We start from the raw sequence: 15786 nt of genomic DNA, 5'->3' as shown, positions 1-15786 counted from the left end.
AGAATACGAATATGAATAAAATTTGAGTATTAATAAGTAGATTTTTTTCTTAAATCTTTGTGTAAAAACTTATTTAAAAAAATTCAAATTTTCGGAAGTTCATTTTCATCAGCATGTTGCAGAAATCACCACTTTTTGTTGAAGTTGTTTTTATTTTCTGGTTGGGGTTTTTCTTTGCTTTAATAAATATTGAAATATGTTATAGTCATATGAGTGAATCATATTTTTCAATCGGGAATATATAGACATAAAGTTTCTTTAAATATATTCACGTTCGAGATATTTTTGTATATTTCAAATTTTGGTTCAGATATTTAGGAAAAAATGTGCGGTTTAAAAAAAACGGTCAAACTTTTATTTTACTCCTACTTTTTTATGTCATATTGTTAAAAGTTAGATGATCTGTGCTCCAAGAGGTAAGATTGTTTAGCATATTGAGCAGTAATATCGTAAATGATAATACAAAAATATTCTAAATGATATCGTCTAAATCTACGAGATAATTGGAGTCAACCTCACTATCATCATAATCGAAATATATTCGCAAATCGTTGTCTAGTTGAGGGTTAATTTCGTAAGTGTGTATTGCAAAAAATCCTTTCAGTACTTGTTTATGTGCACATAATTGCTTTGACTTATTTCTGTAATTTAATTTTAATGTTGAACTTTGGGGTAATAAAATGCTTCTAATAGAATTTTATGACAAATATTTTTCTGCTATTTCTGCTATTCTGTTGTATCTCTCTGTTGTGAGAATTTTTGGCCTTTTCTAGCAAAGTAGACAAAAAGTACCCATATTTTCAAAGTTAGGGGTTAAACTGTCCCACAAATATATTATGATTTATTTTTTACATGGAACTGCTGAACATATTATACTTATATGTATCTAAAATACAAGCTTCACACATTTTTCTGTGCCGATTCACCATAAGAATACGCAAAATAATGAAGATTTTGAATCCGGCGGTTCTAAAATAACACTCTGACGTAAACTTTGAAGTCGTCGATACACATGAAATGTCTTTTGTTTTGCCTTCCTCTAACAGAATCCGTTGTTCGAACACGTCATTTCCTATGCCGCTTTACCATTTAAATATGCAAGAATTTGAATTTTTACTCCCTAAAAATATTGGGTTGGGGAAAAAGTAATTAATTTATAAATAAATTAATTAATCGTATTTTGCCAATTGAGCGCGACATTTAAACATATCTTGCGTTGTACTTATTGCATCGGGTCACACTAAACGGCAATTTGAAGACGACAATCTGTACTACAAGTGTCTCTTTGACAGTGTTGTGATCGTGCGTTTCAGTCTTAAATTATAGCGCGTCAAAGATGGAGTCCACCAAGCCAGAAATTCGTGCAAGTTTATGGGCCTGATATTGTAACGATTCGCACAGCACATCGTTGGTTCGATCGATTTCGTTCTGGTGTAGTAGATGTCGAAGATGCACCTCGTACTGGTAGGCCAATCATCGTAGAGACTGATAAACTCGTTGAAACTATACAAAGAGCCCGGCATGTGAGCATTCGCTCGATTAGTCACGAACTAGGTGTAGAGCACAAAACCGTTTGGAACCATTTGCAGAAGATCGGATTCCAAAAAAAGCTGGATGTTTGGGTGCCACACGTGTTGATGCAAAAAAATCTCTTGGACCGAATCAACGCTTGCGATTCTCTGCTAAAACGGAACAAACTTCACCCATTTTTGAATCGGATGGTGATTGGCAATGAAAAGTGGATCACGTACGACAACGTTAAGCGAAGAAGATCGTGGTCGAGAATCGGCGAGCTGGCCCAAGCCATCGCCAAGCCCGAATTGACCGCCAGGAAGGTTTTCCTGTGTGTTTGGTGGGATTGGAAGGAAATTATGCACTATGAGCTGCTCAACTATGGCCAGATCCTTAATTCGGTCCTCTACTGTGAGCAACTTGACCGTTTGAAGGGATGGTGTTGTGTTCCACCAGAACAACGCTCGTCCTCAAATATCTTTGATGACCCGCCAGAAGCTACGGGAGCACGGAGGGATGTCCTATCGCACCCACCATATAGTCCGGACCTGGCACTAAGTGACTATCATCTCTTCCGGTCCATGCAAAACGCCCTTGGTGATACCAAGTTGGCTTCAAAAGAGGTTTGCGAAAACTGGTTGTCTGAGTTTTTTGCAAATAAGGAGGGGGGGGCTTTTATAAAGGGGGGATAATGAAGTTGCCTTCTAAATGGCAACAAGTTTACGAACACAACGGGACATATTTGACTTGAATCGGGTATATTTGACGTTAAATAAAGCGTCAAATTTCGATCACAAATACGACATTTCTTTTTCCCCAACCCAATATTTAGTAAACTTTGACAAGACAAAATTCGTAAACTTTCAAATCGCTTATTTTTGTGTGTTCTTTCTACCAGAACCCATTTCCAAAGCCTTGCTAGTTTCAAAAAAATATGATTTTATCGTACTGTGTTTCCTAAAGCATTAAGATATGGCTATAAAACAAACCGAATGGCAAGTACGCCTCATTTAAATAAAACTCGTAAATTAACACAATTAAACAAATAATTAAAACATCTAAACAATTTAATATGAAATACTGAAATAATACCCACACACATGTAGGTAGTGAAATATAAATAAATGCTACTCACTAATAGTATTAAGTGTCTATGCCATTTTGTCGACACATGAAGAGCTCAGTTTCCATGACGTGCATAAGCACTTCTATACGTTTAATCTTAATATAATAGCAGATGGGATGCTTTTAAATTGTTTTGTAATGACAAACCCAAGTAATTTCTTTTCACTAACTAAAAGAAAATGGTATAAAGTAAACAGTAGAAAACATAAATTACTTCATAATAGTTTACGCAGACTTTCCTTCCGGCGCACACGTGCACGTATTGATTTATTTGTAGATGTGAATGTACGAATACGAGTATGACGTTGGTGGTATGCGGAATAGTCTAACTCAAGTTCATTGCGTACTTTCACCAACTGCACAAGTAAGTGTGTAAATGTGTGGAGTATGTATGGTAGATGAAATGAAAAGCAACAGATTCTGTCTGACTAGATGTGATTCTATGTAATAAATTTAATCTCTTTAAAAGTACTCGTATGAGTTCATCGCTCAGCGAATAAAAATATTAAAAGTTAAGTTTTTTTTAATTCTTAAAGAACCTTACAACTTTTTATTTTAAATCCTGTGTCTGATTTACCAACGCTTAGCAAATTTTCTCTATTGTTTAATAACTTTATCTTGCAAATACAATCGAATAGATAGAGGGTGTGCTTACACGGTGCAACGAAATGTAAAAAAATTTCATAGTGTTTGTTAGGAGGAGTGTATGTTAGGAAATTAAAAATACATTTATTTTATCAAAATGCATTTTTTAATCCTTTACCACACTCGAACGGGTTGGTGCGTGACTACCATTCGGAATTTGGATAACGTAGATTCGAGTCTCGGTGAAACACCAAAATGAAGAATAAGTTTTTTCTAATAGCGGGCGCGCCTCGGCAGGCAATGGCAAACCTCCAAATGTATTTCTGTCACACATGTAAAGCTCCACATATCTGCCCTTCAGAGTCGGCTTGAAACCTCCACTTGTGGAAAACATCAAGACGCACGCCACAAACAGGAGGAGGAGCTTGGCCAAACACCCAAAAAGTGTTGTTTTTCTTTTTAAAAATATACGAGGTGTGTTCAAAAAGTAAGGTGAATTTTGATTTCATTTTAATTTTAAAATTTCAATTCAAGTTTCGATTAATATTTTTTCTGTCGGCAGACATAATATCCTGATGCTAACATAGGTACTCGTGGATATCGCGGGTAACAAGATCTCTGACTCTTTAGGTAGAATGGGCTCTGAGGCCAGATTCCTGGGCCCGGAGCCCGTTCTGCCACTCCTTTCTGCAGCTATCAAACAGCCACGGTTAGCAAACAGCTTACTCAGGTCCACAAACGAGCTTGGCAGGCTGAAAGAGGCTGCAGATGGACAGAACTGATGTCACTAAGCTGCTTGTTGGACTGATGAGGGACCACTTTATATTGGCAAAACGCATGAAAAAGATGGGCATCTCAGAAAGTGCACTCTGCCTAGCACGTGGAGCGGAAGATGAGATGGCGGACCACTTTCTGTGCGTCTGCCCGGCCTTCGCTCGAATCAGGCTTGAGGTCTTTGGTTCTGATGTGTTAAGAAGCGACCACCTTGGCTCCTTGGCAACACAAAGAAAATTAAAATGGACTTAATTGTATCTGAGTGCTGTACTTGCTAGTCTGTCCCCACAAATATTTTATAAATATTTTTTATATTATGTTTTATATATATTTTTGTTTAAAGTACTTCAAAAGTATTAGAAACATCGTAGAGTAACTATGGACTGCGATTTAAATATATAAAAAATCTAATGTAAGGTAACTGAAAATACATTTTTCGGAGATGAAAAATCCAGTTGGTTCGAACTAGGCGCTTAAGTGTTTATAAGGACTTAAAATGCGATCAATAAAATAAGATTCATGACTTGAAGGAATACTTAATGCGTAAAGATCCAAATTCCTAAATCTGTCATCACCGAAAACGCATATTTGATTATCATTTAACTTATTTACGATTAAAGAAGTAATATTATGACATCTGTCAAATGTCCAATGCATGACCTCTGTTAGAGTCAAGTCACCTCTGCGTGAGATAAACATGCATTGAAATAAAAAATTTTAGTCCTCTCCGAGCGTTCCAAGACCCAATTAGTGGCAAAACTAACTTATTAACTTTGAGCTGTTGGGTCAGGCCAAATGCCCCCGTTGAGCATTTCCTCAAGTTAAAGTCTGAGAAAGCCAAGCACGACAGTTGGAGAATCGACACACACCATCTTTTCGTCGACTTAAAAGCTGCATTCGACAGTACGAAAAGAAGTTACCTACTTATATGCCGCGATGTCTGAATTTAGTTTGCTCAATGCCATCAGAATTGCGAAAGACTTTTGATACCAAACGAGGTTTAAGACAGGATGAGTCGCTGTGGTGTGACTTCTTTAACCTGATGTTGGAAAAGAACGTGCGAGCGGCAGAACTTAATCGCTCAGGCTCAATTTTCTATAAAACCGTGTTTGTTGTTGGCGTTTTTTTTCCTTATTCACTCCTCTCCGGAGCATAGGGCCTCGACAAGACTCAGTCTTGCGTTGGTTTCGTTAATCTGTAGAGATTTCTGACAGGGTAGGTGATTAGCCTGCCGCTACCAGTCCTAAATAATGGGAATGTCTACCTACCGTTGCTTAGGAACAACGCCTTCTTACTGCTTGGAGCGCCATCTGTGTCTCACATTTTTTTGGCAGAAGGATCGCACAGATGGTTGAGGACTTCGCTAAATTTTGTGTGTCTGCGCTATTACCGCGGTCGCCCGCTTCCTCTTTCTGGCGCCACTTATGCAATGTGTAACTGTTTGTTTTTCTTTGTTTTTTTTTGTTCTGTTTTAGCAGCCACATTGCAAATAATGTGCAGACTTTTGTGTGGGAGTAAGGATGGAAAGGATACATTTTTGGGGTTGAGGAATGGAATTGGAGGGACTTTCTTTTTGTTTCTAGAAACAGGGAAACTAGGTAAATTTGGAAAAGTGTGAGGACCGTGCTCTACGTAGGATTCGAACCCGCAACCTCTTGTTGGTTGATAATATTGGCATCGTTAACCTTAACAACCGCGCTGTTAGTTCTGCCTTTTCCAAACTGCATAAAGAAGTCAAGCGAATGGGTATGATGGTGAATGAGGACAAAACGAAGTACGTCCTGGCATTAAACAAACAGGACTCGCGTATCCGCACACGCGTCACTGTTGACAGTTATAATTTCGAGGTTGTAAAAGACTTCGTTTATTTAGAAACCAGCAACAACAACAACAACCGTAACAATGTCAGCTTCGAAATCTAACGTAGAATCTCTCTTGGATTGGATTAAGTAGGACTTTGGATTAAGTAGGCAATTAAGTAGTCTTTTGACGAACAACACTAACACTCTATAAGGGTCTAATCATGCCCGTCCTAACGTATGACGCAGAAGCTTGGGCGATGACGATGACGACTCCAATGAAGTGTCGCTTGGAGTGTTAAGGAGAAAGATTCTGCTAAGGATTTTTAGACCTTTGCACGTTGGTGACGTCGAATATCGCAGGCGATAGAACGAGGAGCTGTAAGGGATAAGGGATAAAAATCGATTTTTTTTTTGCATGTTATTGTAGTAAAATATTTCAAAAATACCGTGTTAAAATTTTAAGTCAATCCGAGCAAAACTTTTTAAGTTATAGAGCATAAAGCCGAGCCGCCTCAAACATCTGCCGAGACGCAGCAGTTGCGCGCGTAGTCCGTTACAAACGTATACCTGCGTGCGGACTTTAAACGCGGTTTTCTCGAACCTTTTTTTTTTAAAGTGCGTAGTCATTTGCATTTGAAAACTACTCAACCGATCCTTTTGAAATTTTGCACACATATTTTACATATAAAAAGCCTCCCCCAACGTTTTTTTTCGCCATTTTTTTTTTATGTTAAGGTGGTTTTACACCTACAAAATGGCGGCATTTTTTCGTCAAAAATCACTTTTTACTTCAAACGACTACCAAATGGCTGAAAATGAAAATAAATCGTCAAAATAAACGTTGGGGGGAAGTTTAACTCATACTTTAACTATATTAAATTATTCGATTTTTTTGATTTCAGGTGATTCTACGCTGAGATATGCTGACTACTGCAAAATGTATTTTTGAAAAGACGTCTACGTAAATGTGCTCTCATTCGCTCATTTTGCAATTTTTACATGAAAATTTTATCAAATATTCTTGAAATGTTACTTTATAATATGCAACAACTTTAAACTGACTTGAACCGTTTCGCTACAATAAATTCATGAAAAAAGTGTTTTTTTTAGCGTTTATCCCTTACCCCCCCCCTTAATGTAGCAAAATTCATCAGCCACCCTGTATTTTAAGTGTAATCTTACCACATGACCGGATTTTTATGCCCACATCTGTATTTACGTATGTATGTATGTATCTGTGTACCTAAATACATGTTACAACCGTTATGTGAACAAAGCTCACAAGTGCGTATGGTTATAAAAAGATTGCCAGAAGATTTACTCATCCACTACCATCTTCCGCTTGATGAACTTTAACTGAATTCTGTTATTTTCCTTCACTTATCCTTCAACAATATCCTTATGATAACATTAACAATAACCTCAAGGAATATTTGGCTTGTCAACTTTGTTGCTAATACACGCACATATGCAGTAAATGTTCATAACCCGGAATCCGATGAAATTTAATTTGCTCACTTATCGAAAAATAGATCACAAACAACACTGGTAGTATACGCACATGTACCTGTATATAAGTATGTATGTATGTAACTATGTATCATTGATGGGATGGTATTGCAGAATACATGTAGCATTAGCGAAGCAAGCTTACAAAAACAAAGGGCTGTACACATACCTTCTAGTAGTATTTACATATAAACAAACATACAAACAAACATCTGCATGCAAAAACATCCCGAGCTTATTCATACACGTATTGTTTGCTTGTGTTGACGTAGAAAAAAAAAATTGTGACAACGAAAATTGACAACTGATGTTCAAAAGCACATCGGAAATGTGATTTCCATATTGGGCATATCGAATGGCTGACGAGCAGCAGTGAATAGAGTTCATGCAATATCAGATGGATAATTTTCATCTGTATGATTGCTGGCACAAAATTACATTGAAGAATATGTGAGAAAATAAAATTATTATTGTTGGGAATCAATTAACCCTGCAACGGGGGTCTATGGTGAAATTTGATATCTGAATGCTTAATGAATCTAATAGCATTTATTATTAGCCAGCAGTTTTTGGATTCACTTTTAGATGTGACCAAATAATTTGAGAATTTCTTTACAGTACTCACAGGTGTGCGGAAGTAAGAAAGCTGGAACTTATGATGTGATGAACTCAGGCACCTAGTTGGTGCATTTAAATTTTATTTTTCTTTTGGTTTTGTGTTAAAGGTTATTCTTCGAATAGCATTAGCAGTGGCGTCTATAAAAAAAAGGCTGTGGGATATCATTGTTCACATGATAAGCTTTTATTGTCATCATTTTTATTATTTAACGCAACAGCTCTATGTGAGCTTTGATTAGCCGCACAAGCGATGTCTATATGATAAGTTGCTTTGCAGTTTCTCTGACGCCTTCAGGAGTTTTTGCTGCTTGTATGGCTTCAATGGATTGTTGGCGTTTTCCTTTGATTGCCAGATGCTCTTTTGGGAATAGATAATAGTCGCAGGGTGTCAAATCAAGTGAATACGGTGAGTGGTATAATGAAATAATTTGTGTCTTTATCTGAAATTCACTCACAACTTCAGGCACTCACTCACAATTATGACAAAAAGTGACCACCTACCAATTTTTCGATATTCAGTCTTACGAAAATCTAAAGCAACAGTCAACATTTAATAAAAATGTGAGTAATCCAACCATATGAGGAATCACCCATTCCACTTCAATGATGTTCACATACGATTTATTGTTATGTTTTACGAAGTCACGTACTTTTTCAATGTTTTCTGATTATGACTTGGAATTTTATCATCACTCAGCATTTCTCTTATCGTCTGAAATGTGCTTCTTTTATAGCAGAAAAAAACATCATCTCATGCTTTTTGAAGCATTTGGCACATTTATTGGTACACGGCTTTGCACAAATGTGGATCATAGCTCCTTGTTTGACATAAGAAAAATAAAACAATAAGTAATGCTGGACTAACTAAGCACACATAAAACACAGAAAAAAGGAAATACTTGCCCTAATCACTATTAATTCGTACCCCTACAGATTTGTTCTCATATACAAGGTGGCCCAAAAATAACCATCCAATTTGGTTTTTGAATTACTTTTATACTATGTATTGTAAATAAAAAACTATATGATTTTGAGTGGTATAAATCTTCATTTCGACAATTATATGCTCTATTCCTTTTTTTTTTGCACTGCAGCTGTCTGGTCGTAAGTGTCAGATATGTTTAACGTACTACGACATTTGCAAAAATTATTAGTTTGGCGAAAAATAAATTCATTATTTTCTCAGTAGATGTCTGTAGTGATTGATATTTTGTAAAGTATCGATTAAACAATTGAAAGTTTCTGCGCGTGGTCAAAGTGACATTTCACACTGAAAAAATTCTTTTGTTTGTTCCATTCAGGTGTGAGTTACAGGGTGTTAACAACGGAATACAACAACGAAAAATCGGTACGTTTTACAGTTATTCTTTGATAAAAACGGAAATGCAAGGCCGTTGAAATTGTCAATGGTGTTTATGGTGCCGTACTGTAGCAGATAATTATATAATTATATTATAATTAGTTTTGGTTTCGTCGATTCCGTTAAGGCATTTTTGATGTTAAACAAAATGTCGAAAATGTCAATAAAATAACGAAATATCGATGTTGACTAGCATGTTAGTAGACGTAGCATCGCCCAGGAGCTAAAGATCGACTATAAACTATTTGCGTAAATATTTTACACAGAAATATTGCATTTCTTTTTTCCCAAACTAATATTAATTATTTAGTTATTTTCTGTTTTTGTGTAGCCCAGTTTTTCGGCTTTCCCAACAGCAAAACGTCGGATTAGAAAAACCACAGTTTTAGGACCGTTTGTGTAAATATGAGGCTTCTTGCCTAAGCGCCATTCCTCCTTTTCAGTTGTAGTATGAAACGTTCTCTCTCAATTTAAGCACGGAGTCATGTAGTCCGGAAGGCTTTACTCCTTCTTCCTATTGAGCTATCTCCGAAAGTTCTGTTAGTAAATACTCCAACAGCCACTAATATCCCCGCGGGTTTCGACGCAAAATTTTTCGCTTTTAGGTCGATAGGTGGTGTGTTAAGTATAATTTATAGCGCCGCTGTTGGAGTGATTTGCATCGCACAGAACAGCGAGGCTCTGAATCTTTTCCAATGGCATTAAATATGTCGATCTAACTATTGCCGTGTGGCACCAATGCATGAGTGAGGGCAATAGACAGCAAGTAACGCCCGGCATTCGTTTACATGCGTTCAGCGCATTATGAACCTTCTTCACCCTTTCCTCAACATTGTGCTTCCACTGCAATTTACTGTCCAGTATTACTCGAAGATATTTCACATGAGAAGTATGCCGGGACGTTCTATGCCGAGGACCTTATATTTTCTAGTAAAAAGTATCATGTTCGTTTTTTTCGCGTTTCTTCGTACACCTGCGCGAGATTAAGATACATTTTTAAGAGTGTTGTTCAGCACGTTACTGATTGTGTCCAGTTACTTTCGCGTAACTACTATAGCTACGACATCTGCATATGCCACGAGTTTTAGTGTCCCTTCATCGAATTTCATTTACCACAAGTAACCATAAGAGCAGCGCGTTTTCCATTCCGCGCTTATCTTCCTGCGAGCTAGCAGCTGCTTTATCTATAGATAAACAGTGAGTTGAACATTAAGGGACTCTATACCGTTGCAAATATGTTAGCATATTTCATCACATTATTAAAAGCTCCTTATATAACCAGAAATACCCCTAGGGCATACTTCTTATATTCTAAAGCCTTTTCTATGACCAGTACGAGCGGCTGAAGTGCAGTTTTAGTAGGCCTTTTGCCTACCCGTGTCTTTGGTGTAAGCGTGCTGAGCCTTGAATAATTTGTCTAGCGCAATTGTGTCTCTATGTAAGTCCAATAAAGTTATTGGAAAATAAAAATAAAACATGCAATCATCTACCTCCATGCTTCTGTATTAAGGATGCAGTCTCTTGTCCTTGATTACATTTTGCACAACACACGTGCAATGATGCAACATTGCAATAACAGGAAATGCAACAAAGGCACCACAAACCAATAAAAAAATTCAGAAAGCAAAATGCCACAATTGAATACTACAAACTAGCGGATGAATTACTTTATGCACTGCCGCACAGCGAACTGATATTGGGACATTATTTTATGGATTTAATTTCTATACCTGCGCTCAATAGTGCAATACGGCATTGTGGTATTATTAACGGCTATAAAGTTTGCTTCACCTCAACGTAGTAGGAATGATAGTAATCCATTAAGGGTCATGATTGTCTGCCTGCGCCTGTGATGAATGAAGATTTCGTAAACAAATTTCTCATAAAAATTGACCTTGACCAAAGGCAGGTTGGTGTTGATAATCGACCGATAAACTAGCCTAATTCATGACAACAACAAAAAAAAACTAATTTCAAAAAACGTCAAAAGCCGGTTATATATATAATTGGCGCGTACACCCTTTTGGGGTGTTTGACCGAGCTCCTCCTCCTATTTGTGGTGTGCGGTTTGATGTTTTTCCACAAATGTTCATGGCAGAAGAACATTCAGAGGCTTGCTTTTGCTTGCGGAGGGGTGACCGCTGAGATTCGAACCTAATATCTCTCTGTGAATTCCGAATGGTAGTCACGCACCAACCTATTCGGCTACGGCGACGGTCAGTTACTACAGCAAATAAAGAAGAATCACGACTGATTACAAAACTTTTTAAAACGAGTTTCCGTCTTCCACTCTTTGTATTATAATAGTGGCATAGCCTACATTTCTACCTCGTTGAGCCCTTGATGCATCAAGGCTTTAAATGTTTCGGTAAATTCCATTCAACGAAGGTGATTGAGAATCGCTTTATGATCGCAGCTCATTTTTCCATCCAAACCAAGACTGGTTTGGCGACCGTTCTTATTCAAAAGTAATTTGGGACGTTCTTCATCGAATTCAGAGGCTTTCCACTGGGGCACGTGTCATCGACGTCGAAGTCGTCATTTTTGAACTCTAACCCCACTATAACGCCTTCTACATACACGTCGCAAATGTCACGGGATTTTGATGTTGTTGATTTTTTGTTGGTTTTTGCCTCCTGGGGGTTCTATTTCTAAGTCTTAAGATTAGTAAAAAATCAACTGACTCAAAAATACAATTTAGATAGTTTTGTAGAGCAGAAAGAGCTCTATCGAATGAATACTTATCCTTTGCCAAACAGCATACAAATCAGTGTAAAATAAAAGAAAATATAAAAACGCTATGAACTTATTCCCCAGCTCAAGAGGAAACGTAAGAGCTAATGAGATAGCTGCTAATCTACGAATTGAACAAGAGAATGGTATACAAAACCGCCAAATATAATATACAGCGAAATGGAAGACTACATGAAAAAGCAAGTGAATTCTAGGTGGACTAATCTGACCATATGTAGAACTGTAAAAGTCATGTGTTGAAGTAATGATAAAAACTGACTCTTTTGATACTTGCGCTCTCTCGAAAAGGCTGCATAACTATTATCAGTATGCTGACCGGTCATAATCTATTGGCTGCCCATGCTTACATGCCTTTTTTCAGTATTATTAAAAATGCGCTGGAATACCTGGGAGTCCCACCGTTTGAGGATCTGGAGGATATCTCATAATTGGATCTTCGAGCGCTGCAGATTTTCTAAAAGCGGCGATATCCGACGTGATGTTTACTTTAAATCTTAATAGAGGTCCGTCTACATCGGGTATCGCTTACTGTCTGTCGGGTTAACCTAACCTATCGGACTCACATTTATAGACTATTTTTTCATTTATATGCGCATTTCACAGTACACCGAAAACTACTTAGAAATAAGAAGTGTTTACATAGTTCTTAACCTAACTGTGGCGCTCCCATTTAAAAGTGCGCACAGTTTTGTGTCGCCAGAATTGAGCTATGACGAGTATATTCGTCAATCACAGAGTAAGTTGCGCTGGTAAGATACTGGATAAAAAAGATGGGTTAATTTTATAAAATTAAAAATTTTATTTTCTTTGCTTCTTTGGTTAACATAAGCATATATTACATACATATTAAACTAAAAACGCAATAAATTAAATTAAATATTATACATATAAAAGTAAGAATTCAAATTCTTGCTGTGGAGTGATACTCAGCGAAACAGGGTATTATACATAATGGGACTTTTCAAATCGGGATTCCTTCCTGATTTTTGACTTTTGCCTTTGCCCCTTTTAGGTTAACATCTAAAAAACGTTATCATCGCACATAAATAAATTCATTATGCGAACTGGTGAACTTTTTCAACCAGTGCATACGGGGAAGCATGACATCATCTCAAACTGTTTATATTTTCTATTTGTTTGTTTTATTCCGGCATAGCCTCAAAATATTCTAAACATCTTGAAATTTGAGAATATGTGTTGTTTTTCTCAAAAATTGTAATTTAAATAGCCAATGGTCACTAATTTATACGCATGACGAGTATACTCGTCAATACACAAAATTTTGCCACTTATCCACGACGAGTATACTCGTCAATCACAGTTAACTGGTTAATTTAGCGCTTAATTGACCAATAAAAATTAGTTAAGAAAATAACTTTTCTTGTTTATTAGTTATTGGTAAGCATATCACCTTGGGTTAGTTAAAAAAAAAATGTTTAATTTTTTTTGTCCTTTTCCATCCTATCTTCCTACACTAGAAGCATTATCGAACCCTGCTGACTTAATTTTTGTTTCCAAAACTGAATCAGCTAAATTTTGCCGCCATTTGGTTCCAACAAGACGGTGCAACCATAACAATCGGTTTATTGGGGCCATCGAATGAACCATGCGGCGGGAATATGTCGGATATCATATTTAAAAAATAAATGGTAGGTAGGTAAATAGGTAGGTGAAATGGTTGAAGTGCATCTGGCACTCCTCAAGTAACACTCAAGCGCCGTTTTGATACCATTATGGGACCTCCAACAGACAGATATCTACAGCCAGCCAGGGCTGTTGATATAATGTAGCAGATTGATTGGATTTAGGTTGGCGCACTGTCACAGGCTGTCGAAGAAAGGAGCACCCAGTGAACTTAGTCTTCTAGCTCCCAAGCCCGGGCATTTACATAGAAAATGCTGTACAGTTTCCTTCTCTGAAAGGTCCCCACAGCTTCTGCAATGTGGGTTCAATGGTAACCCTAGTTTTTCCGCGTGTGTGCCGATCGTCCAGTGACCGGTAATCACAGCTACGAGTTTGGAAATTGAATGGCGAGGAGTCCAAAGAACTTTCTGAGTCCTTCGGGGGGGTTTTCGAAATAGCACATGAAGAAATGGAGCTCCATCTTTTCTGTACTTTTCTGAGGAATAATTTGTGCAGTTCCCCTTTAACATATGTCAAGGGGATGCCGATGACCGGGTAGGCATCCAAAAAATAAATACCATAAAATTATCTACGAGATTATAATAAAAAAGTTCCAACAATATTATAATATTTTTTTGTATTATCATTTTAAATTCTCAAACTCTTAAAAAATACCCGATACAAATGAAGCAACATCCACTTTTTTGCCTGTATATACCAGCAACGACCACGCAAAACTAGTTTGGCTGTCGCATAGTACCCATTTTGTAGCTATATTACGCGGTACTTTCCAGCTTTCCATGGGACATATTGCCCGAATGGACAAGGTCCGCGAAATATCATCTATTGTTCACCAACTGCAGTGATTTAACCGCAACTTTAAATTGTTGGTATACTTTCATACATCTCTGATTGGAACCAGCTAGCCTTGAGCTCGCCTATCATTTCTAAAAAACGATTTCTTATCAGACTTTACAACTCGCCAAAACCTGCGCTAGCCCCTTGTCGAATTGAAAATCGTATGCCCTTTATGATCATCTCAGAAATGTTCGTGTTTCGCAATGCCATCGAAATACTTTAACTAAGAGCAGAACGCACCCAAAAATATGATTCAATAGTGATGGTATCTACTTCACCAAAAGTATGTCCAAGCACAAACTGACCTAAAGGCAATATGCAGATACTATAATTTCTATAATTCAAGTGTATGTAAATTACATTCTTTTTAATCAGATTTGTGCGGCGACAAATACATATTTACCATTTTTTGATGGAAAAACTCCTACCATAGGTGAAATCCAATAAGCTTCATTTACTCCGTCACAACATACGGTATTGATAAATGACACTTTGTACTATAACTTATCAATATCAATGCGGTTTTACATTTTAGTCGCGTTAATCGCTCGGTACACTCGTAGTAACGAGCTGCGTGATTAAATTTCTCGTTTTTTCATATAATCTATATTACATAAATTTTTATTTTCAACTTTTTATATTTGTGTCACAATTTTCAGCCAACTACATATAATTTGAAAAATATAACTAATAAATTTCTCACCTGGTGCTCATATGCACATTTCATTTCATGGAAATAGATGAGATCTCTTCGGTGCCAACTGCCAAGCGGAATTCTCATTTAATTCATCTGAAAAATATTTCGTGCATTAACGCGCATGCACAAAGCGATAAACAGCACTCACATTTATATTATATGTACGCATATATTATATGTACCTACATACATAAAATATGGAAGTATCATCTGCATACACACAAAGTGACAATAAATCATGTGTTTAAACTGTAGCCCGGCACTTTACTTAATGACACTTGGCAGTGAAGAGCAGCAACTGCAGTAAACGAATGCAAAGCAAATGCCAACTGCTCCGGGCTAGGCTGAAGGAAATATTATATGAATAAGAAAGGACACAGACACATCGTCCCGGCTTCACCAACAATGTTGTTGATTGACGGTTTTGGTACAGCTGATGCTGGTTCTGATGCTCACGCTGATGAGCTCGAGCGCTGCAATGCAAAAATTTCAAATATTTCTGCAGTTGCAATGCGAATGCAACAACAGCATTTATCCTGAATTTTCCTTTCCTCGAGTACCATCGAGTA

General features: G+C 37.1%; 1 protein-coding gene across 2 annotated transcripts in view; it reads right to left on the bottom strand.

Annotated features, from left to right (window-relative positions):
• LOC129238613 (GTPase-activating Rap/Ran-GAP domain-like protein 3) overlaps window positions 1–15124 on the bottom strand; it is a 265804-nt gene extending 250680 nt beyond the window's left edge. The window contains exon 1 of one of the 2 annotated variants that reach the window (XM_054873691.1): window positions 14924–15124. The gene's annotated coding sequence lies outside the window, so the exon portion shown is untranslated. Of the gene's footprint in view, window positions 1–7932; window positions 8026–14923 lie in introns of those variants that run through there. The other variant, XM_054873689.1, reaches the window with a different exon arrangement.
• Between the last annotated feature and the right edge of the window lie 662 nt (window positions 15125–15786).

The sequence above is a fragment of the Anastrepha obliqua genome, chromosome 2 (assembly GCF_027943255.1).
Source record: "Anastrepha obliqua isolate idAnaObli1 chromosome 2, idAnaObli1_1.0, whole genome shotgun sequence".
NCBI classification, from domain to species: domain Eukaryota; kingdom Metazoa; phylum Arthropoda; class Insecta; order Diptera; family Tephritidae; genus Anastrepha; species Anastrepha obliqua.
The sequence above is the reverse complement of the archived record's forward strand: the minus strand, read 5'-3'. Positions and strand labels throughout refer to the sequence as shown.